Source organism: Chroicocephalus ridibundus, chromosome 4 (genome assembly GCF_963924245.1).
Source record: "Chroicocephalus ridibundus chromosome 4, bChrRid1.1, whole genome shotgun sequence".
NCBI lineage: Eukaryota > Metazoa > Chordata > Aves > Charadriiformes > Laridae > Chroicocephalus > Chroicocephalus ridibundus.
Window position 1 is genome coordinate 3,322,786 of NC_086287.1, and position 22,372 is coordinate 3,345,157.

General features: G+C 42.5%; 1 protein-coding gene across 1 annotated transcript in view; it reads left to right on the plus strand.

Annotated features, from left to right (window-relative positions):
• The window catches only part of SHANK2 (SH3 and multiple ankyrin repeat domains 2), a 412,637-nt gene that overhangs the window by 30,053 nt on the left and 360,212 nt on the right, over window positions 1-22,372 (plus strand). The window contains exons 5-6 of the mRNA XM_063333193.1: window positions 4,252-4,580; window positions 20,062-20,192. The gene's annotated coding sequence lies outside the window, so the exon portion shown is untranslated. The remainder of the gene's footprint in view (window positions 1-4,251; window positions 4,581-20,061; window positions 20,193-22,372) is intronic.

Here is a 22,372-nt window from a genome sequence, read left to right on the forward strand (position 1 = left end):
TATTTCTACTGTTGAATCTATAGAAAACATTGACAAAGTTGGTTTTGCAAGATTGCTCATTTTAAACCGTTTGGAGTCGTCGTAGGAGCCTAAGCGTCATGGAAAAGACAGTTATTAGCAGTTTCTTGGTTTGACTTCTTGAACTCCTAAATCTTTTAGTTTCTCACTGTCTACAATTCAGGTTTTGTTTTTCTACGGCGTTGTCTCAGGTGTTTTCCTGGAAACATGAATCAAGCTGAAATTGTGTAGCTGTTGCACACAATCCGAGAGTTTTGCAATGTAGACCTTCTGACACCTCCATATTATCTGCCAGTATTTATGGGACTGGCAGATATGTACAAGTTATGTTATGTACAAGTAACTGTGTTTGCAGGAAATGCATCACCCACCAGTGAAACAGCAATCTTTTTCAGCTGTTTCATACACGGAGATCTATTTCAACACCAAGTGATCATTCTCTTTCTTTACATTACCTCGGTAAACAAGTTATTACACGTTCAGTTGTCTTAAACTGTTGCTGGAGTCAAGAGCTGGACGAGGTTGTCAGGGTGTCTCCAGGAGATGGTCAGTGACATTTTGAAGCTGGCAGATGTGGGAGCTGAATTTCAGAGGGTAGTGAGCTTTCTGAACAGCTGCAGCTTTGCTCTTTTTGACTGCCTTCTACTTGCTTGGATAACTGTACTTTCTATGAAACTAAGTAAAGCAATGGTGAAGGAAATTAGATGGAATGACTATAAAAATAAGTGAAGGAGAAAGAGGACGTACGTGACTTTAGTGTAACTTATCTTTGACACGCCGGTCTGTTATTTTTCACTGATGTAAAGGTTAAATCCATTAACTGGTGGTCTTCCAGTGAGGACGGAGAGCTGACAAGGCATGAAGGGCTCGGGCCAGCGAAACCACAAAGTACTTGATCTTTGAATGTATGACTTTTATTGTCAGCAGCAAAAATGACTTGACTTTCATATGTTCCCTCTACGTGTGAGGAAATGAACATAAATTAATAGCTACAGTAATTTCCTCTGGGTAAATCTATCTAAACGATCTTAAATATTAGAATGCTGAAAGGCTAATGGCTTGAATATGACACGATGAACACCTACAGCTGTTTGTGAAGCCAAAGGGAGGTCTGGGTGCTCGCTGTCTTCGAAAATCACACCACCAACAATGTCTTTATACAGAGACTCCCCTCGGTTTCAGTAAAATTTACATAACCTTGCAGCAGTGTAACAGTCTCATATACCAATACTATATCCGAGTTTCTAAAAATTACAGGGCTTGGAAGTGATTGCCTTGTTTACCTTCCAAGAGATGTTAGACTATGGATGGAGTGTTTTTATCCCCAACTGTTGAATGCATCAGTGTTTTGCGTTTATTCTGAAGAGTCAAACAGTATGTAAACCTAAAGAGTAAATTTTAGGAAATGAACAGCTGATTTGTTTTTTGCAATTCACGTGCATGAACTCCCCTTGCTAGAGTTATCGCTCAGCAGTAAAACAAATTAAAATGTTCATGTCAAAGTGATTATAATTTTTGTGTGTCACGAGGTATTTGTAAATCCGTTACACAGGATGGCTATATTTTTATTTTGTATTTATTTTAGTTTTTGTCTGGGAGGAAAATGATTTCTTGTCGATACTGCCATGCTATTGGGTACAAGAATATGCATTTGAGGGAAATAATTTTTTTTTAAGACTTAAAGATTTGCCTACACTGTATTTGTCCATTAGGACTCTGTGCTTGTGTGTTGTAACAGTCCGAACCTGACTCAAAATACAGCTCTTGTGTATTTTCTCAGCTTCTCGGAGGTTAACTGTACCAACGATTCACTCAAGATACAGTCAAATAATCAAAGTGACCAAGTTAGCAAATTTTAGGAAACCGCTGCCCAGTAATTGTTATGTACATGGATCTGGTCCTCCCTAACAACAAATAAAATAGATTAGCCATAAAGATCCAATGAGCTTATTTTAACACACGGCTGTTTACATTTGAGTTTACCTGCCCCCTCAGCTGAGATGTGTAACCATGTGCAAATTCCTCCACCGTTGCAATGAGAAGTAAAATGGCTTCCTTTGGACTACTAACTCTTGTACTCAGCAGACAGCACTCTCGTTCAGTGATGTGCTACCGTCTACTGTGGTCTGCAATGTCGATTCAAAGGAAGGAGTGATTGCGCCAAGCTAGCAAAGCAACAAAACCAAACAAAACAAAGAAAAGAGAGGAAAAAACTTATGTGTATTTTCGTCTCCTTTCTGTTTGCCCTGTCTGTCTGTAATGTGTCCGACACCAGCCAGTATTCATATATATTTCAGTTTTTAAAATTGATTTACAGTTTGCAAGAGACTAAGAAGCAATAAAATCTAAGCTTACCTAACACCTGGTAGCATTAACTACAATTCAGAAGCTTCAGACTAATATAAGAGGAAACATAATTTGGATTTAGCAAGAAGCAGGATTCATGAATTCTCCATCCACTGTGACTAACTCGTACCTTTGTAAAAGTTTCTTGATCTCTATTTTTACCTTGAAAGACCCACATGGAAAATGAACTTTCACGGGAATGCATTGAAGGTATTTATGAACTTTGAAAATTCTATGTCAATAAAAACAAGTAGTCAATGATTGGTAAAGACATTTAAATGTTAAGTCTAAAGAAACTGATTTATTTGCTTTTCTGTGTAAAAGCTTGCTTAGTTCTCCTTGAGCTGCTGGTTAGTGGATGCTGAATAGAATCTGCCTAATAAAAGAGCATCTCTTCCCCTTCTTGAGCAACCACCTCATTTGGCTGAGACAATCTGGATAGAGTGTACGTTTAGCTTGACAGCAGAAAGTCTTCCTCGTTTTGACAAACTTTGTCGTTTAACAACAAACTTCAACAGACTCCTGTTTTTAAAGGCATGGGGTCTGTGTGGTCCCTAGTTTGAATGATTAAACTCCGTAAAAATCTGCTTGTGTAACTTTCAAGCAAGCGCCAACCTTAATAAATGGATATTTACGGCTCTAAGTGGTTAAATGTGGCATATTCCTGATCCAGAGGAATAAGTTTTGAGACAGAAAATCATAACATGAAAAAATGTTAGTAAATATTCCTATTGGCATGAAAAGGAGAACATCTGCTAAAGTCACGAATGGTTTGTTGCCTGAGCTAGCAGCAGGACAGCCTACAGCTGATTAGCTATGGCTTGGTAAGAGAACGGGAGTGCAATGAATAGAAATGTTTGTCATTTGAAGTTGCTTAAAATCACCCTAAAAGCATTAAAAAAATGACACTTCACCTTTTAAATCGTTTCCTTGGTATCTTCCGAAACTGCTGTAATGACTGCGTAACTATTAGTACAGCTCCAAACTGAGTTGTATGTGTACGAAATGTCCTGATTTGATTTTGTCTTCACTAAAGTATTTAAGGAAGCATTTGTCCGTTCCTACCTAGAAATGCACAAAAGCACGTGCAAAACACCAAGCAGGTCTTCCAAAATCAAGTTTAAACATATATTTATGGTTGTGGGTCTGGTCTTGAGCTGTGATGCCAGTCTGAACTTTGGACCACAGGCTCCAAACAGTTCTTGCCCACTTTTTTCCTAAACTCACTTTGTGCATGGATATCTCTGATTTAAAACAGATCCGGCAATTTGAACACCTTTGAATCTCAAATATCCTACAGTTAGGTTTGATGTAAGGGTGAGGCAATTATGGATGCCATCACAATTAGCCTTGGATGTCTGTTATGTTAATTCTTAAAGATAGATGTGCTAATGCGTGGAAATAGAAATAACCTCCAATATGTTTTTTGCTGTTTTTCTTGATTCCCTGCAGTCCAATTTGGAGGAGGAGTTTTGCCTGTGAGAGCTACCGTGATAAATTGACCATTGACTTAAGGAAGAAATTTTTTACGATGAAGCGTGATAAGATACTGGCCCAGGTTGGCCGGAGAGGTGGTAGATGCCCCATCCCTGGAAACATTCAAGGTCAGGTTGGATGAGGCTCTGAGCAACCTGATCTAGTTGAAGATGTCCCTGCCCATGGAAGGGCGTTGGACTAGATGACCTTTAAAGGTCCCTTCCAACCCAAACCATCCTATGATTCTGTGAGTTCGGTTGTTGTTCCTGTGATGTCTGTATGAAAGATTTCTCTTCTCTCTGAAAAGAAATCAAGTTTGGGCAATCTGTAATGTCTCTATATAGGTGTGTTTAGTAAATACTCATACAGCAGTTTAAGCATTTGGCCACTGATACAGCATATTGTTTTAAGGTGACATATGTTATGGTCCCAAATGGCATGTCCCCCGATGCTGTCTGTCTGAACATTTCTCAGTGGGGAAAGGAGAGGACCTTCTGTTACTATGAAGTGACGTGACGAGCATCACATCGTGCGAGCTGGGATGATGACTCAGGCCACGGCTGGAGGACCCTTCCTCGTTTTGCTGAAATCGGGTGGGGAGAGGATCTAGAACCTGGTTCTACCTAGCTGGAGGACGGGAGATTTCTCAGCCTGAAGCCGCTTTCCCTCTCTGCCTCAGGATGCCTTAACAGGCCATGAAGATTCAATTGCCTGATAGTCTACAAATGAGCCTATCAAAGGTAATTTCATACTGGCTAGATACTAAGAAGAAAGTTTGTTATCCCTACCTTATGCAGTTCTGTGGGTGAATAGGGGCAGGCTTTTTTACTCTGATGCCGTAATTTATATTTTGTGTAAGATTTGGGCATATTTCTTGAGAGAGTTAAAAGCTAATTGCCTCTGAGAGGAATACTTTAATATTTTAAAATTATACTTATTTTTATATATAGAGAAAATCTATGTAAATAGCAGTTGAACAAGGCAAGTAACACTTGTGTTTCCATAGTATTTGTGACTGACATGCAGCTCTGAATCTTCTTAGGTCATCTTCACTTATCAAAAGTGTGGTAAATTATCTACTTTTCTGATTATTTCTGAAACTGTATGGATGACTTCTGATTTTCAGTTTTTTTGCTACCTAGATACAGTAAAGAACAATGGTAAGTCTTACCTTATCTGTACTACATTTGACGGTGGATAATAGATCTGTTGTCCAAAAAGCCAAACGGGACTGGAAGGACAGGTGCAGAACGGGACACTGACCCCTCCAGTCTGTAAGAAAAGGACTGTTAGCGTACAGCCTACTGAACACAATAGTGTGTCTTCGTTTCTTTATTCTACACTAAGATTTGGCGGCTTCAACTTAAAAATATACATAAAAGTAGCCAGCATCCAGATATAGATGACAATTACAGAAAGCATGGAGAGACTTCATACAAGAAAAAAAGTTAAGAGACTGGAATTACATAGTTTGAAAAATAGATGTGTGTACAAAATAACAAATTCTATAAAACAGTGTAGCTGGTCACAAGAGTTGGGGAATGTTCAGCGAAAGCCAGAGGTACTATATTTAAATTCCAGTTTTTCTTTGTTGTGTTCTATTTTATTATTCTCACTTATTTCAATTAGTTCAGACGGTAAATCCGATTGATTAAAGGCTTTTAGTAAATGAGGGCTCAATGTGGAGCAGAGGCACACAAGTACAATGTCTGCTCACACCCAACAACAAAAATGAGGAGATTCTTTATTTAAAAATGACGTTTGGTGCTGGAAGAAGCTGTGGTGATGTGGAGGGACGGCTGTGCGGTGGTGCAGCCGCTCTGGACTAAATCACAGCCTTCCTTCAGGGCTTCAGAGCAGATTAAGCAAGATGCCTTGACACTCTGATATTAGGAACTGAAATCTGTAAAATTCTCCGGCCGGTTTACACACATCACAAAGCCAATTCTCTTTGCGTTGCTTGTTGTCTCTGGTAAATGTGTGCCAGTGGAGCAATATAACCAACCGACGGGATAACTCTAGAGGTACCGATGGAAGATGGGATCTGGAAGGTCATGATTATGTATAATACTCATGACAGGCCGAGTACAGCCAAGTTCTTAAAATAAACTATTGTGTAACCGTGTCATTATGCATGTAACCTGAGGAGGAAATGAATTAACCATTGAAATCAGAACATGCATATTACAAATCACAAATTTATCAGAAGAAAAAAGACAGACACTCTGACTTTTGATACAGGAAAATTAGATAATGTATTGTTTAATGTTTGTTGTATAATAATAATAATAATTTTTGCTTGCATACTACTTTATAGAAGAATTATTTTCTTCAGCATGAACAAAGTAAGGAGTGGAAGTTAGGGAAGAATTTTTTTCTCTCTTTTTTTTTTTAATAGCAAGAAACTGGCAACAGATGACTCCATGGTAATTTACCTATAATGGAAAAGGAACAGATTTATCTCCTTATCAGTCACTAATTTAAAGAAGTATTTTATCTCGGAGTGCAAGGAACCTAATAAAAATTGACACCAAGTATTTCTATTTAAATGGCCTATTATTTTAAAGGGCACTATACTCTTACATCAGGAGATACTCATGTATTTTACAGCCCTTTCAGATCTGTGTCTAACTGGTGCTTTTAATGACTTTTATTACTCTTCAAGAATGTGAAGAACTGCTGGAGAAATGTATTCACAGTCACAGGAAAAAAATAATTCTACATTAATCTAACTTTACATTGGATAAACTTAGATAAACCATTTCTGAACAGAAGGGGAAAAATAGTTACAGAAGAAGCATGGAAGCAAAGTAGAAAAAATGGATAAAGATGTTAAAACATCACACCCAAAAAGAGCTTAGGAAGTCCAACTTTGCGAGTATTGAACAGAGCACAGAAAAGGATTGGGAATTCAGTGGTGAAGATATTATGGGCAGGACCATTTGGGAGAATGAGGGGTTTGAGATCTTATCTGTAAGCAAATACATTCCTCAAACTTATTTAAAAGATTTAAGTTGGCCATGAAAGTGTTTTTTATGAGTTTAAGTAAATGCAAAAAAAAAAAAAATCTAACTGAAATTCCTAACTAATGTCTACAACTTGATCTTTTTGGAAACTTATAAAAATGCTAAGGAATTTGTAGGGTTTTTTTAACAAAATATTTCACTTTTTACCTTTTGTAAAGAAATCCGAGTTTGGAGTCTGCCACATTATTGCTTTCTGTAATTTCTGTTGATTTCTGTAATTCAACTACATGCAGGTTCTGTTTGATTGGAATTTTAAAAACCTTGTAATAAGTCTAATAGTAAGTCTAATGCTGAACTTGCATTCAAAGTTATCAGCATGTACTGAAACCAGGTCATTAATCTAAAACAACAAGAGGTGAAAAAGTCTTTGAAACTTCCCTTACTGTGAATAAGAAGCATGGGTTTCATCCTCCCTAACCCTCTCAGCCTATGAAGTATTAGTTCTCCAGTCTAATATAATTCCCCATACTTCTGTAATAAAGGGAAAAAGCTGAGCAGCTGCAGGTGGCCTGTCTCAGACGGTGCCCGATCAGACAAACCCCTTCTGTGACAGTCAGGAGTCGCCTTTTGCTGGCTCAAGGAACAGAAATGCAGTAGCCCAAAGTACTGCTGCAGCTTTATGGGCTTCCAGAAGTTTTATGGACAACCACAAAAGGTTATAGAGTGGGTTAGGAAATTAATAGTCAAACATACTCATCAGAGAAAGTTCCCCGAAGCTGCGAAGTTGTGTAATTTCATACAGAGATTTGCTCTCGCTGTATTTCCTTTCGTTACAGGAACAGACAAAATTTCCTAATATCACATCCCAACTTACCGTGTTTTTCATGGAAACTGGTTATGGTTGGGAGCAGCTCCTTTGTCCCAGTTTTCTTAGCTCTCACTCAGCTGAAGCTCCTGAAGGTCGTCGTAATTTTTTCTTAACGGAAGAAACCTAAAGATGTAGAAACTGAAAACATATTTAATTATAGATAAAGCTTTGGCAGGGCTTAACTCATCAAAGTAGTTTTAACCATCACAGTTAAAAAATTGGGGTATATAAATTTGTTTGTGCTTTCCTGTGTTCTCCATCAGTATTTATAAAATACTTGAAGGATGCCAAAGTTCTCTTGTATCTTAGGATTGAGAAGGAAATACATACCATTCAACTTGATTGTACTTCGAGCCTTTTCATTTGAAATTTGATGAAGACAGTATGTGTTAATTAGATGCCAGTAAAAATATGGATGTAGCATTATGCACTTCATGCAGAGCAACTGTCAGCTATTGCCACTGACAAGTGATTTTCATTTGCACTTTTCGTACGCTGGTCATTGGATTCAATGTTGAGTTTTGAATTAAAGCATAAAAAGGAACAAAACACTTTTCACTGGGTTTGGGTTTTTTTGGCTGTTGTTGTTCACTGTTTGCAAGTTTTTAATTGTAAGAGATGCTGTAGATGGAGTTTTTCTTCTTAGCACTGCTGTCCTATTTTCCCCGTGATATCCCCTGGGGATCTAACATGAGTTTAAGTAAGTCCATTTTTTCTCGACTGACAGAACAAATGTTCAGATGCTTTAAAATTTAAAGAGCAAAATGTAGGGATGGGTGAATCAGTTTAGAAGAGGTAGGAAATTCCACATTCAAATCAAATAGCCTTCTTTTTGTTTGTTTGCTTGCTTGCTTCTGGGTTGTTTTTGTTTGCTTTTAATTTCCTCTAACGATGTTACATTTTGAAACCTTGGCATTTTCAACATCCTTCACTGTATCTAAAAGGAAAGACCTCCAGGACTTGCAACCAGTAGGGAGAATTACGCGTGAACTTCGCCAGTGAATGCACCCATGTGCATAAGACCTATTGCATGAAAATTATTTTCATGGCACGCAGTTTAATGTTCATTAATATTTATGAGGTAACATAGTTGTTCTGTGTATATTAAAGAATATTCTCCTTTTCAAGGACGTTTCTCGTTTTAAAAGAGCCATTTGAGAGCTACCATGGTAAGAAGTTTTGTAAGTATACAGAGCAGTTCAGAAAGTCCAGAAGTGAGTTGCTAAAGATATTTACATGTATTTTCTGTTCTATTTACTTTGAAATGGCTTATATAGAAAAAAATATAGCAAGAGAGTCATTGTTGTTAAAGTTCAGTATGGCATTGTGCCTTAAGGGTTGACTCCTTCAAGTGGTTTAAAATCCATATTCTTGCATGGAGTAACTTGAAATTTGCACTAAGTGGAATCATTGATTCGAAATTGGTGTTGTTTGGGTTTGGGGATAAAATGTTGAAGATACGGCCTTTTTAGAAAGACGTTTTCCTGAGTACAGTTCCTAGTTTTGTTGCATCCATCAAGGACTCAAACTATGGTTCTAATGTCTACAAATCCTTTCAGTGGCTTGGCAGTGATCATAGTTGGAAATGAGTGTTTACCAAAGTGAGCTGTTGGAGATTCAGCCCATGCCATGACAAACTGTGGTGTGTTTGGGATTAGCTGTCGAGCTGTATCTGCCTCTCGGATGCAGGTGCGTGATGTCTGGGAAGATGTGGAGAAACGGCAGCAGCACACGGACAGTTGGAGTGTGTGAGATCAGAAAGTCCCATGCATTCGCCTCCCCGCTGTGCTCCCCACTGCATCTCTGTCCACATCTCCATCCAGGATTTCCCCTCAGCTTGAGATTCATGGTCCCTGTGCCCACCCCACGCTTGGATCTCATAGAATCATAGACTGGTTTGGGTTGGAAGAGACCTTAAAGATCATCCAGTTCCAACCCCCTGCCCTGGGCAGGGACACCTCCCACCAGCCCAGGTTGCTCCAAGCCCCGTCCAACCTGGCCTTGAACCCCTCCAGGGATGGGGCAGCCACAGCTTCTCTGGGCAGCCTGGGCCAGGGGCTCACCACCCTCACAGCCAAGAATTTCTTCCTAGTATCTAATCTAAGTCTCCCCTCTTTCAGTGTAAAACCGATCCCCCTCGTCCCATGGCTCCCCTCCCTGATCCAGAGTCCCTCCCCAGCTTTCCTGGAGCCCCTTGAGGGACTGGAAGGGGCTGGAAGGTCTCCCCGGAGCCTTCTCTTTTCCAGGCTGAACCCCCCCAGCTCTCTCAGCCTTGTCCTCCCAGCAGAGGGGCTCCAGCCCTCCCAGCATCTCCGGGGCCTCCTCTGGCCCCGCTCCAACACCTCCGTGTCCTTCTGCTGTTGGTGCCCCAGCGCTGGAGGCAGCGCTGCAGGGGGGTCTCCCAGAGCGGAGCAGAGGGGCAGAATCCCCCCCTCGCCCCCCTGCCCACGCTGCTGGGGATGCAGCCCAGGCTGCGGGGGGTTTCTGGGCTGGGAGCGCCCATCTCCGGCTCACGTTGAGCTTTTCCTCAGTCAACACCCCCAAGTCCTTCTCTTGGGTCGAGCCTGACACCTTACGTTCCTCTAGGAAATCAATGTATCGGTAGAAGTTTCTTAACTTCTCGCCTCGGCCGCGATATTCCCCAGCCGCGGAGTTGGCCGCGGTGCGGTTCGGAGACCCGGGCTGCGGCCTCTCAGCGGGCGGCCGCCCTGCGCCCGTCCCTCTGCCCCGCGGCTCCGGGGAGGACGCTCCGCTGGATGCACCGACCGCGCTTGGACCCGTCCCCGCATTCCCTCGAGCTCAGCCGCGGAGGAAAGGGCGGGAGCAAGATTAAAAAATAAGGCAGAAACTCAAGAAGATTCGAGTATGCGGGGACGGGCGCTGGCTGAGGCGCCGGACAGCCCTCAGGGCCACCAGCACTGACCCAGCCAACCGCCGAAAATCCCAGTATCCCGGCGGCGGGGCCGTAGCGGCCGCCGCCGCGCAGGTTACGCGCCCGGCGGTGGAGAGGCGGGCAGGGGGCAGCGGCCCCTCGGCGAGGACAGCGGGCGGCAGCCGGTAAGCTTGGCGGCGGCGGGCACCGACGGCGGAGCGGGGAGGGGGGAGCCGGCCCGGGCAGCGAGGCGGGCACTGGCTGTCTGAGGGCGGGGGGCGGCTCCCCGGCCCGTCCCCCCCGCCTCCACCCCGGGAAACGCGGCCCCGCCGAGCCCGGCCGGCGGCGGAGGCAGCCGGGAGTGAAGGGAGCGCGGCCCCCGCCGCCCCCTCACAGCTTCCCGCCCCGTTCCCCTCACGGCTTCCCGCCCCGTCCCGCGACAGGTATGCACGGCCCGGGGATAGCGGGCGGCGGGGGGGGTTCGCTGAGGCGGGGGTCTGGTCTCGCCCCCGAGGCGGGGGGTATCGCCCTGCCGGCGGCGTGTTCGAGGGACCGGCTCTATCCCGTCTGGGGGGTCGGTAGCTGCCCCCTCCCCATCCCCCCCCGCTCCTTGCACCGAGGGAGGGCTTCGGTGAGGGAACCCCCTGGAAAGCGGTGAAGCAGAGCTGCCCGCAGGCGGGGTCTCCATCAGCCCCCTCGGCTTTGGCGGCGGAGTTTGGCTCGCCCAGCCGAGCCCGACGGGCGGGGATGGCGGCGGGCAGGGGCGGGAGATGGAGATCCCCGGCTGGGGATGGGGGCGGTGAAGCGGCGCGTTTGGGGGCCGTTTGGGGGTGAGGGGGTGCGTGGCTGTGAGGAGGGGGCGAAGGGGAGGGCGCGGTGTGGGCTGGAGAGGGCAGCGACGGGCCGGTCCCCGGGTGGACCCGGCTCTCAGAGCGGGGGGGGCGGGGGCTGGGAGGCGGTGGGGGTACCAGCGCATCCTGACTTCTCCCACAGAATCACAGAATGGTTTGGGTTGGAAAGGACCTTAAAGACCATCTAGTTCCAACCCCCTGCCATGGGCAGGGGCACCTCCCACTAGACCAGGCTGCTCAAAGGCTCATCCAGCCTGGCCTTGGACACCTCCAGGGATGGGGCAGAAGAAAGAGAGCAGGAAGGGCAGAATTCAGCAAGGGAACGCGAAATCTTGTCTGGAAGCAGAGTGACCTTCCCTCACACTGTTTGTATGACTCTGGGAGCGGCAGGATGAGGTAGGAAAAGGGAAAGGGGTCGGAGTATGAACAGCAGGAAGGCAATTCCTGAGGGCTCCATGGAGGAGTAAAAGCAGTACGAATTCAGTTAGCTGCTGGCATGCTTGATCTGAAACACCTGCGTCAGTGGGCCTGGCTCTTTAAAACAGAAGTCACAAAACCTTCCCACAAGTAACTGAACAAACACACGAGTCAATTTATTCTTCTCCTGAAAGTTTTTTACATCCTTTCCTTTTTAGATCTTCCTTTTCTCCTTTCCTGTGGTCTTGGCTCTGTTTAACTCCTCTCAGAATAACCTGTCTTGTTGAAGGGAGTCTCTGTCAGGGGATGAAAAAAAAAGTCCTCAAAAACAAATGCTATCTTTGTTTAAAGCTATTTGTGGATCAAGGTTGTGACTTAACTGTGAAATAGCATGGCTCTTTTTTGCTTATATTAAAAACACAATAACATTAAAATAATCAAAGTCTTAGGAGGTAACTAGGCTGAAATGCAATTCAGCAGTGTGAGACTTCAATGTAGGTTTTTACAGTACCTCACCTCTCTTGTGAATAAATATATAATTAGTTGTAGGGCTTTTTTTTAAGCTTTTACTTTTGTGTTTTATTTGAAGAAGTACTTCAGGATAGAGATTATAATTGATAACACTTTTAATTTTTCCCACTTTGTTCCTGAGGTCTGTAGCTATGTTGTTTGGTGTTTATGTTTGTTATGGTATGCCATATTATTTTACTGGTACATAATGTTATTTTAAAATGCGTTGGCGAGTGGATTAGATTTCCCGTGGACCTGTCTGAATTAGACTTGTGATGGCCTTAATTGCCCATGATTGTGAAGAATGAGAATCAATAAACAACCTCATCCTTTTAGTGTCATGTTCCTCTTATAATACATTTATATCACCTGGCACGGCGTGGCCTTAATCTACTTGTCATTGTGGAACAAATAATAGAGAATAGCATATAGTTATACCCGAGGGAGTATGTGGACGAAGCAGCAGTGGCTGTTGCCTCGTCTGCCTGGAGCGTGGTCTTTGGGCTCAGTAATGCCCCGATGAACACCCCACCTCCCGTCTGCAGAGGGAAACTGAGAGCACTTCCGCATCCACCAGCTTAGATGTAATAGGAGACAGCAAGAATATGGGTTAGAGTATGGATTCACTCCTTCCAGGTCTGTCTCCTCTTCTCTTTTTAAAAGTTGCAGCTACAATTAGCGAACTGGAGTACCTGCTGTTAAATTTTTGGATCTGTTGCTGGGCACCACCATAAGAGTTTTCAGGCTTGGGTATGGATGGGAGTGGAGCTAACAGGTCCTCAGCATCTCTGGAATGCAGTGAGTTTTAAGCAGTCACCTATATGCCTTTCGTAGCTCCAAGACACTGAAGTCCCAGCTGTCCTGCATATCATAGGATGTTAACTTTGCCCATACCTTCTATATTAAAAATCCAAGGACTGTAGTTAGGCCAAATATGTTAATCCCCCAGAATCACATGACAGCACAAACTGCAAATAGAGTGTAGGGAAGCAGAGATGCTGTCAGTGCTCAGTTCCTTGCAGTGGCAGGTTAGCTGGATCCCAGTTAGGAGAAGTATTCCCAGTCTTGTAGGAGGTGGCAAAATGGCCTCAAAAGGCCCTTGCTTGAATAGGGGGAACACTTTTCCCAGTTTCAAATTTGATGGCCCATATTGTCTTATATATGTTAGGTATCAGCACCACCCAGGCATTTGCAATGATTTTCTGCAGCACTTTCAAACTACGGTGCAGTTCTGGTATTTCTTCTCTAGCCACAGTTGGTCTGATGGTTTAGAAGAATTAAGCTGAAAAAAGTAGCACTTGAATTTAGGTGTCAAGGCCTGAAGACTGTTCGAATGCAGCATTATTCCTGTGCACCTTTTCCAGGTGTTTTGCTGTAAACTAGAATTAAAAGCCCATGAAGATACGACTAAGAGTCAGAGCCATCTAACAAATTCTTTGCACTGATTCTGACTACCTCTTTTGACAGCCCCTGTTTTTTCCCACAGCACTCATGCTTTCTCCTGGCATTAGGTCCAGAAAAAATTATTTTTAATTTCTTCATGTCGATTTTTCCCCTGCCTCCATCCCAGCTTTTCTCTTTTTCCCCACACTTGTGCTTCCCTGTCTTTCAGCTGAGGTTATTCAAGCTTTCTGTTTTCCTTTAGCTTACACATTTCTCACATGCTGTAACCCCTGGGTTACTTCTTAGATTCCCCCACTCAGAAATAGTCCTGGCTCTTTCTCTTTGCGGGTTGCTCACAGCTGGCGGCCACAGCCATTTCTGAGTGGTTTGTATCTTGGAAATACTACTCCTTCTTCTTGCACTGTGTTCCTGGAGTGGGTGGTAGCCCTTTAGGCTTTAGCCCTTTAGGATGTGCCATAGGTAAGGTGTCTGTACGGTATCTGAGATGTGAGGATGGCAAAGGGCTGGGAGGCACGGTGTTCCTTCTCCACATCAGCCAAGAGTGGTCCAAAGAAGAGAAAGTGAATTATGCAAGAGACTCCAATACCTTGATCAAATTTCTTTCTTGAGTTTCATTGGCAGACTTCAATTTCGCTGCTCCTGAGGTCAGACTGTTATGTTGGGGAGTCTGACGAGCGCTCGCCGTGTAACAGAACAGCGAGTTTCTAGAGAAGCCCCTCAGAGCCCCGGTGTGACGTAGGTCTTCCCATCAAACTAGTTTTCCATTAATTAAAAAAGTATGCACCCTAGATAGCGTGAACTCTCCGATAAGGATAGTAGAGACAAGTTATTTATCTTCAGCCTTTTAATACTTTTTTTTAACCTTTGCTTATTTCTTCTGTGTTAGTTATTCATGTCTCTTGCTTATCTGAAATGTCTTTGCTGAAACCTAGAGGAGGATCATTGCTCTATTTTCTAACTTCTCAATCTTGTCCTAATCAAAAATGTAAATAAATGCATAATGATTTGCATGTCATTAACTTCAGAAAAACACTGTCATGCTAAAAATCAACGTTTTTTGGAATCTAATTTTCTTGCCTGCCCGAGAAGTAGCACCTGGAATTCACAAACTAAGAATTCTGAAAATAAAAACTACTTTGAGCACTGCTGTTTACTTTCTGCATTTACTTCCTGCATTTTTCAGTACAGCTAGGGAAAAGCAATAATTTAAAAATAGGGTGATGGTGATTTTTCTAACCGGTTTCTCTCTTCAGTCTTCATACTTCAATAGAAAGCTTCATTGCTTTTTTTTTTAATTTAAAAGTGAACAAACTTAGCATGGTAAATACTTACACTCAACTTGCCAGCACTGATATCGTTGTGATCATTTGTGAACACAGCATCTAACACATTCCATAAATTTCAGGGAAAGTACCTATACCTGTGGACAGGAACTTGCAGATTTTGAGGAACAGAGGGAAACCAGGAGAAAATAATGCCACTGGAGCCAGGGTAGCAGTGTAGCTGACTGGATTTCAGTTTCCCGAGCACAGAGCTTTGTGTATGAACTGAAAGATCAGGCTGTGAGTCTGTGTATGGAGCAATCAGTAGACAAGGATACAGCACAGGCACTTTGTCAGCAGTTTACACAAGTGTTTTTGCTTGATGTCAGAGATGCTGAGAATAAAAATTCTTGGGTTCTTGCTCGGTTGTGGAGATGATTGTCACTGACATCTCGGAGGTGCTGAGTATGTGTATTGGACGCAGTTGTTCTATCTTTAAGAATAAGCAGATGAGATGTAATTCATGTTAAAAACCTAGGGTCTGAAACGAGCCCTTGATGTGCATCATTTGCCCAGAATTCAGGTCTTGTTTTAATAGGCTGCCTTCAAGTCAGTGAGTCTGTAGGCCAGCACAGGGTTACTTTGGATCAGATGCCATAGCATATAAGGGCTATCCCTATCTGAAAGCGCTAACGGTCTTTGAAAACAGGATTATCAGTAGTCCTGCAAATACTGTGTGCTGCTGGAGTGCGTTGTACTGTTGGTTAGAAATGCACATTCTGGACCCCTAAGGAGCAAAAAGAAAGGGCCACTGTTACTGATGATTCAATATAGCAGCTTTAACATGTCTTTTCTTTCAGGAAGGAGGGTAAAACAGTGTATAACACTTCTGTTGGTACAAATAAAGACCTCATTCTAAATGGTGAGATAAAACATAAGGCAAAGTGTGGATCAGATTTAAGTTGAAATTATATTTGAAAAAGCATTTTGATTTTCTTTGCTTTGACACATTTAGCATATGGTTCTGTCTGATGTCTGAGATACAGTGGCTGTATTTCATAAATTTCCGTATTAAGAGTAAACAGTATATGATCTCTCAATTAAAAAAAAACTCAAACAACCCCCCCCCCCTTTTTTTTTTTTTTTTTTGGAAACCAGCTAAGTTTTTAGAAACCAACTAGGCTACTGTGTCTTTTTGATGGTAAGAAACACAGGAGAGCAGTGCCACAATGCATGATGTTCACTCTTGAGCATTTGTTCTTGTGAGTTGGGGTCTGTTGTAGCATGTGGGGAAATGTGCCTTGTGCTCAGCAGTGTGAGTGGGCTGCGAGGATCTTGATAGCCATGCATGGTTGAGCAATAGGATGCTTAATGAGGGGATGCTGAACGAGGCAATAAGTGTTGTGCCAACACCTTCTTAGAGGCACCAGAGACCATGCCTTTACAATTAAATAAAATAGGCCAGTGTCTGTTCTCCATCCCTGAGGCCAAATGGCATGGCACAGCTCCCTCCCGCACACCTGAGCTCGCTTCCTCTCCAAAACGGAGTGGCAGTGACCAGACTGTCTGTCGGGGATGGATCCTGGGGTCTCTCAGTGCCCGACTTTTGCCCGTGCACTTGCTCTCTGGGATGCTGGGATGAGCAGGCAAAAAACATGCTAGCAAGGGCGCAAGCAATTAAGCAGCATAAACAGTCTCTGGCCTATTTTGTTTAGTATAGCTGCAGCTGTAATGTTCAGGACCTATGGCATCATTCTTCTGAAATTGTTATTGCACGTTCATGTAGAAGGGGTTGTCATATGTAATTGATTTAAACCATTCATACGTTTGGATTCTAAATGTCTCCGATTTAGATTTTGGTAACACCGTTATGCTTAGCCACGTACACTGGTTCATTGTTGCAATTTCAGATTCATAGTGCATGTGTGCTTTTTGTTTAATTAAACTTTAGTGACAAAATATCAGCAGCGTGAGTACTTGACAAAATTTGAGAATTGTAATGAGGATGCAGTAGTTATGGAAATACAGTACTGGGACTAACATCCTTTCAATTACAAACAGAGGATATTTACTCTGAGTAAATTTTGAAAGCAAGCCTTACAAAAACAGTTAGTTAAACGGTATTTTTATATTCAACACTGAGACTGTGAAGCTATGAAACCAGCAGTTTCAGCTTTAAATCTAAAGTTTAATCACCAGAGTATAAGAGAGAATATGTTCAACAGTCCTTATTCTGACTATCAAGATGCTCCTCCTTTAATTTTGTTAACACTGCAATATAAATATTTTAAATCATCCCACCATTCCACCGTTATGACTGGGGATGTGAGGAGAGGCTGTGTAATTTGAATAGTCTGTGACTTTTGCAGATCATCCTTTCACATTTTTAATTCCCAGGTAGGGAGATCTGTCTCTGGGTCACTTACGATAGGCGATGGTCACTGATACACCAACTAGAATGAAGCCTGGCTGGAGTACTGAGGAAAAAAAAGGGTAGATGAGAAGAAGGGACAAAGATGACAGCTATTAAAGGAGAGAAGGAGAGATGGAGAGAAATGACCAAGAGTGAAGCCTGTAACAGTTAAGGTGTTGCATTATGTTAATCCTAACCAGGGAGAAAGTGTTTGCTGACCTTAATGTGGGTTGTATGGGTTAAAATAATCTGTGGAAAAGGCAAAAAGAGAAGTATTAGAACAAGTCCTTAAAATGCCACGTATTTAATCCTGCTGGTAAAAGAACCTCTATTGCTGGTGAAAACTAATGTCTCTGTTTCCGACCCTGTAAAAAATGTAAAATTCTTTCCCAAATTTAACTTTACTTCTTAAACACCCTTTGGCTTTCTGCATTTCTGATCAAACTGGTGTTCAGTTTCTTTATTAGTTGTAAAAGCTGCAGTTATTTTTGCAGCTGAAAGTCCATGATGTTGACTTAAGTGTAAAAGACTCAAAGTTACTTGCCTCTTCTTGGGATACATTTTAAGTGTCTCCTCTCAGAATATTTTTAATAAGAAATCTGAACCAGTCGTCTTGCTAGCTTAAGGTGTCGCTGACAGTGCGTTATACACTGGCTCCAATCTAATATTTAACCAAAATGCAGGCTATAATTAAACCATGCATATCATTAAAGAATTTGAGATGAGACTTTTGTGGGTACAGAAAGATGCTTTTGTAATGAGAAAAGCCTGTGCTCAGATCCCATCACCCTATTTGGAAAGGAGGGCTGATGGCAGAAACTGTGATGTGCAGTAGGCTGTTAGTGAATTACATTGACGTTCCTCACGTGTGTATTTTGAAAGCAGCTTTTCCAGTGAAAGAGAGTGATGGGATAGGGTGTGTCACTGGAAACCATGTTGCATTTAGTTAACAGTCACATTTTGGTTAAAATTGTTGTGTATTAGCGTTTTCCCATTTCCCCATGATTTTCAAATGTTTTACTGGATACTTTAACAGATGGAGATATTTTTTTTTCAGTTAATCATAATCAGTTAAACTGAGTCCTGCCACCATATAACACCCCTTAGGAAGTTATGAAACTGGAGGGATTTCCACCTGAGTCATGCCCCACTGCTGTGCCACACACGGGGAGGAGGAATCGGATGCCTGCTGCTACTGCTCGTCTCCCCTCCAGAGAAGGGCTTTCAAAAGACCTGATCTGATGAAAAATGGAGTGTAATAAAACTTGTGCCACTTGCTAGCCTTTGGGTTACTCCCAGGACACATCCCTACAGCTTTGATGTTAGCAGTTAAACTGGCAGGTAACTGACCTGTGGAAATCTTCCACTAGCTCTTTTAGACCAGCTGCTTTCCAATTAGGTTCCCCTTACAGCATGCCATCACTGTAGAAAGCTCAGTAATTTGGCCCATTGATTTAGTCTAGCGTGTATACGTATCTGTAGCCATTATTTCTGAAAATAGATTTTTAGGTAGACTATAAGTGATTGTAGCTATATGAAATATTATGTCTCTCTTAAATGATATCTATCCAATTAGACAGTATTCTCATAGAACATAACTGTGGTGTAGTATATTGTTATTGGTTTTGTTATTATACATTACTTTAATAAGAGTGCAGAATGATCCTACCATCAGTGCAGTGGACTGTACAATTTCTGTCTTCTCCAGGAAATATTAAGATAGGCTTTTCTGAAGCTTATTATAGCCTGAAAAACATAAGCAAGAAGATGATACCCTTTCCTACTACTGATGGTCGCATATCCTTTGTTACCCGTTGTCTCTTCCTAGGAATAATAAGAAGTGTGACTGCTGGCCAGTTATTTTTTTTTTAACTTGGTTGTTTCATATATTTTGCAGTAAGAATGTCTTACATTAACTCCCAGAAGCTGGAATTGTGGGAGCAACAAAAGCTGATGTATACCCAAAGACCTTAATTCAGCTCAGTCATTGCCCCTCTCCTGTCATGTCCTGATATGCTGTTCAGATGGGACCTGAAAAAGTTGAAGAGTTCAGAATTAAATGGCAATGTGTTTTGGTAGACAAGGCTTGTCTAGCTGTGTACTGCAGGCAATCACAGTTTATAAGCATGTAATTCATATTAGGATCAGCAAGATGTGTCAGCTGTGGGTTCCTGAGAGGAGGGATCTAGATGAGGACTCGAGCAAAGAGACTCAAGCAAAGAAGCAGGTCCAGGAACCAAGATAAAATTGTGGCCTGCACTGAATAGTTTACAGGGCTTTACTGCTTTAAAAAAATCTTTAATTAAGGGTTGGTTTGGTTTCACCTAACTTTAGTGGTTTAAGTGCCTTCAGTGGTGAATAGAGAATGGTCCTTCTGGAGAGCCCTTCTTTCCACGTGGCTCAGCCACCTCTGCCAGGGTGAGTTTCTGTCTCCCGCCTGAGCTTGCAGGGATGGCAGACCTGGCTCCTGTATCCCATAAAAGTCTGCATTTGTGCTCCGGTGACTCTCTGGCTTGAGAGGGGAGGATCTGAGGAGATTCCAGGTGGAAGGCTGGCCGCTCCTCTCACTAGCATTTTCTCTCTAAAATGGGCCTGACACCTTCTTGGAAAGTCAGCAGCCCACAGAAATTCAGTGCTTTTCCTGTTTCTCACTTTCAGCCCTGTTACGTCCACTTTGATCCATCCACTCTCCATCAGAAGGCAGAAGCCCAGCAGGACGGAGAAGCCATCTGCAGGTCGCCTTCGTGGGCACCAGCCACCGTACAATCAACTCCACTCTCGGACACAAGGTGAGCTCCGACAGTTTCTCATGTGAGGGAAGAGCGATCTCAAGGTCAGCACTAAATATCCCTCCTGGACTTCTGCCCCATAGAAGTTGTTTTGCACCTGTGGATGCTCTTTTTTCTTTGTTTCCTTTCCTGTCTGTAAGTCCGAGATCCCCCAGTGCTGTCCTCTGTGTGGTTACAGCTGTGTGAGGGATGAGAGCTGGTGACAGAGGCAGCTGTCCCTCTCCTCCTGCAGCCTGGCCTTAGTTTTGAGGTTTCCTCCGACTCCCACTGCTGCTGATAGTTGCTGCACACCATCTTTACAGTTTGTCCTCTGATGTCTGCCAGCTTGCAGCCTGTAGCTTAGGTGTTATCTATGTTTTGTAAGTACCACAAGCACCACCTGCAAAACTGAACTGAACTTTTTCTATTTTTTCCATCTGACGAAAAAGCATTACAGAAGAAAAACTTTTTTTTTTTTTAAATGCTCCTGCTGCATGAACCAGAAGGTGTGTGTCGCCTTGCCATCAGCATGGTGTTTACCTGATAGCGAAGATTACCCCTAAACAAATATTTGAAAATGTTATCGTGGAAGAACTGAGCTTGTGACAAATTCTGCTTTTTACTCTGCCCTTTGCACTTTTACAGTCAGGTTTGAAAAATAACACTTTTGTCTTGCTATGAATGCTGCTTAGCTTTTCGGACATCTATGAAATGAACGTGCAGAATAAAGCAATGTGAAATTTTTATATTTCAAAACCCATGAAAAATGTTTGAGGAACAAAAGTGTTTATTTTACATCCTTCGAGATCCTCAGCTGGTGTCAGCATCTCTGCTGAAGTCAGTTATCTGTGCCACCTCAGAGCCGACTTCAAAATCACAAGCGTTAATGCAAAGAGCAGGCACTGTGAAGTAGCCTTTAAATGCCACATGGAAAAAGATATATCAAGATCTCCAAAAGATCCATACTACAAAAAATACTCCAACATAGCATGCTTTTTCACCCTTCTCCTTTCTCCTGTTCCCCTTCCTATGATATCCCAATACCACTGCCGCCTTCGTTTTTTCTCCTGGGAAGAGTGGTACCTCCCACACAGCTCAGTGGCTTATATCCCATGGAGTTGGATCATAGTGTGTCACTGTTTCTTTGGTTTCCAGTGGATTATATTTCAATTATATTTCAAACCCCAAATGTCTACATACATGTTCTCGTGTCTGATGGCTTTTCTGCCTTCCATTCCATTGAGGACATGATCTTCATTTTTAATGAGTTCCTGAAATAAAAGCCTTCTGTATGTTCCAAAGGCAGAAGACAGAAAGAGGAGCCCTTTCTAAAGTTCAACTGAAGACTTAAACATTTCCTTGAAATTTTGTCTCCTGTGGTAATCCACCTATGGGGTACGACTTTATTTTCTGTCAACAAAGCAGGACTAAAACTTTGAGGATTACTGTGAAACTTTTCTCACGTGAGACTTCAGATTGACAAAGTAACCTGTATAACCTGCTCTAGGTGACCCTGCTCTGGCAGGGGGGTTGGACTAGATCTCCAGAGGTCCCTTCCAACCCTATGATTCTATGATTCTATGAAAGAAGGTGTAAAACTCCATGAAGTTAAACTCATCAAACTGCTTTTTCCTTCCCTTTTTGCAAACTCCCTTACTTGCCAAACCAGATGGGACAAAACCACAATGCTAGTTAGGTGGAATGTAGCAGTTTAACACTGTTCCCCGCTCTTGATAATACACTTTTAGCAGAGAATGCATACTGACTTTTTGCATAGTTTATTCATGCTTACTATTTTTATTCAGAGTGACAGAATGTTGTGCAGTGAAAAATGACGTGTAGTAGTTAATTCAATATATTCGTATTTATTGATACCTAAGATTCCATGCTTTTTAACCTAAACTGAAAATAATATCCTGCTGAGGTCCTCAGGTGTCAACATCTTCTTACTGGTCATCTAGAAGTATAAGATGGTCCCATGAAGTATAGTCTAATTAATGGCCTTTCGTAATTTTTGTTGCATATCAGTGTAATTGTTAACCCAAGCCTTGCTCCACAATGTTGTTGCAAAATGTTTTGTTCTTATTTTTTTCCCTCTTAGCCCTCTTAACATTTGACTACAGCTGTTTGGTTTTTTTATATTACTGTTCAGTATTTCAGCTTCTCTCCAATTCTGTCAGCTCTCACTTTGAAACTACTTT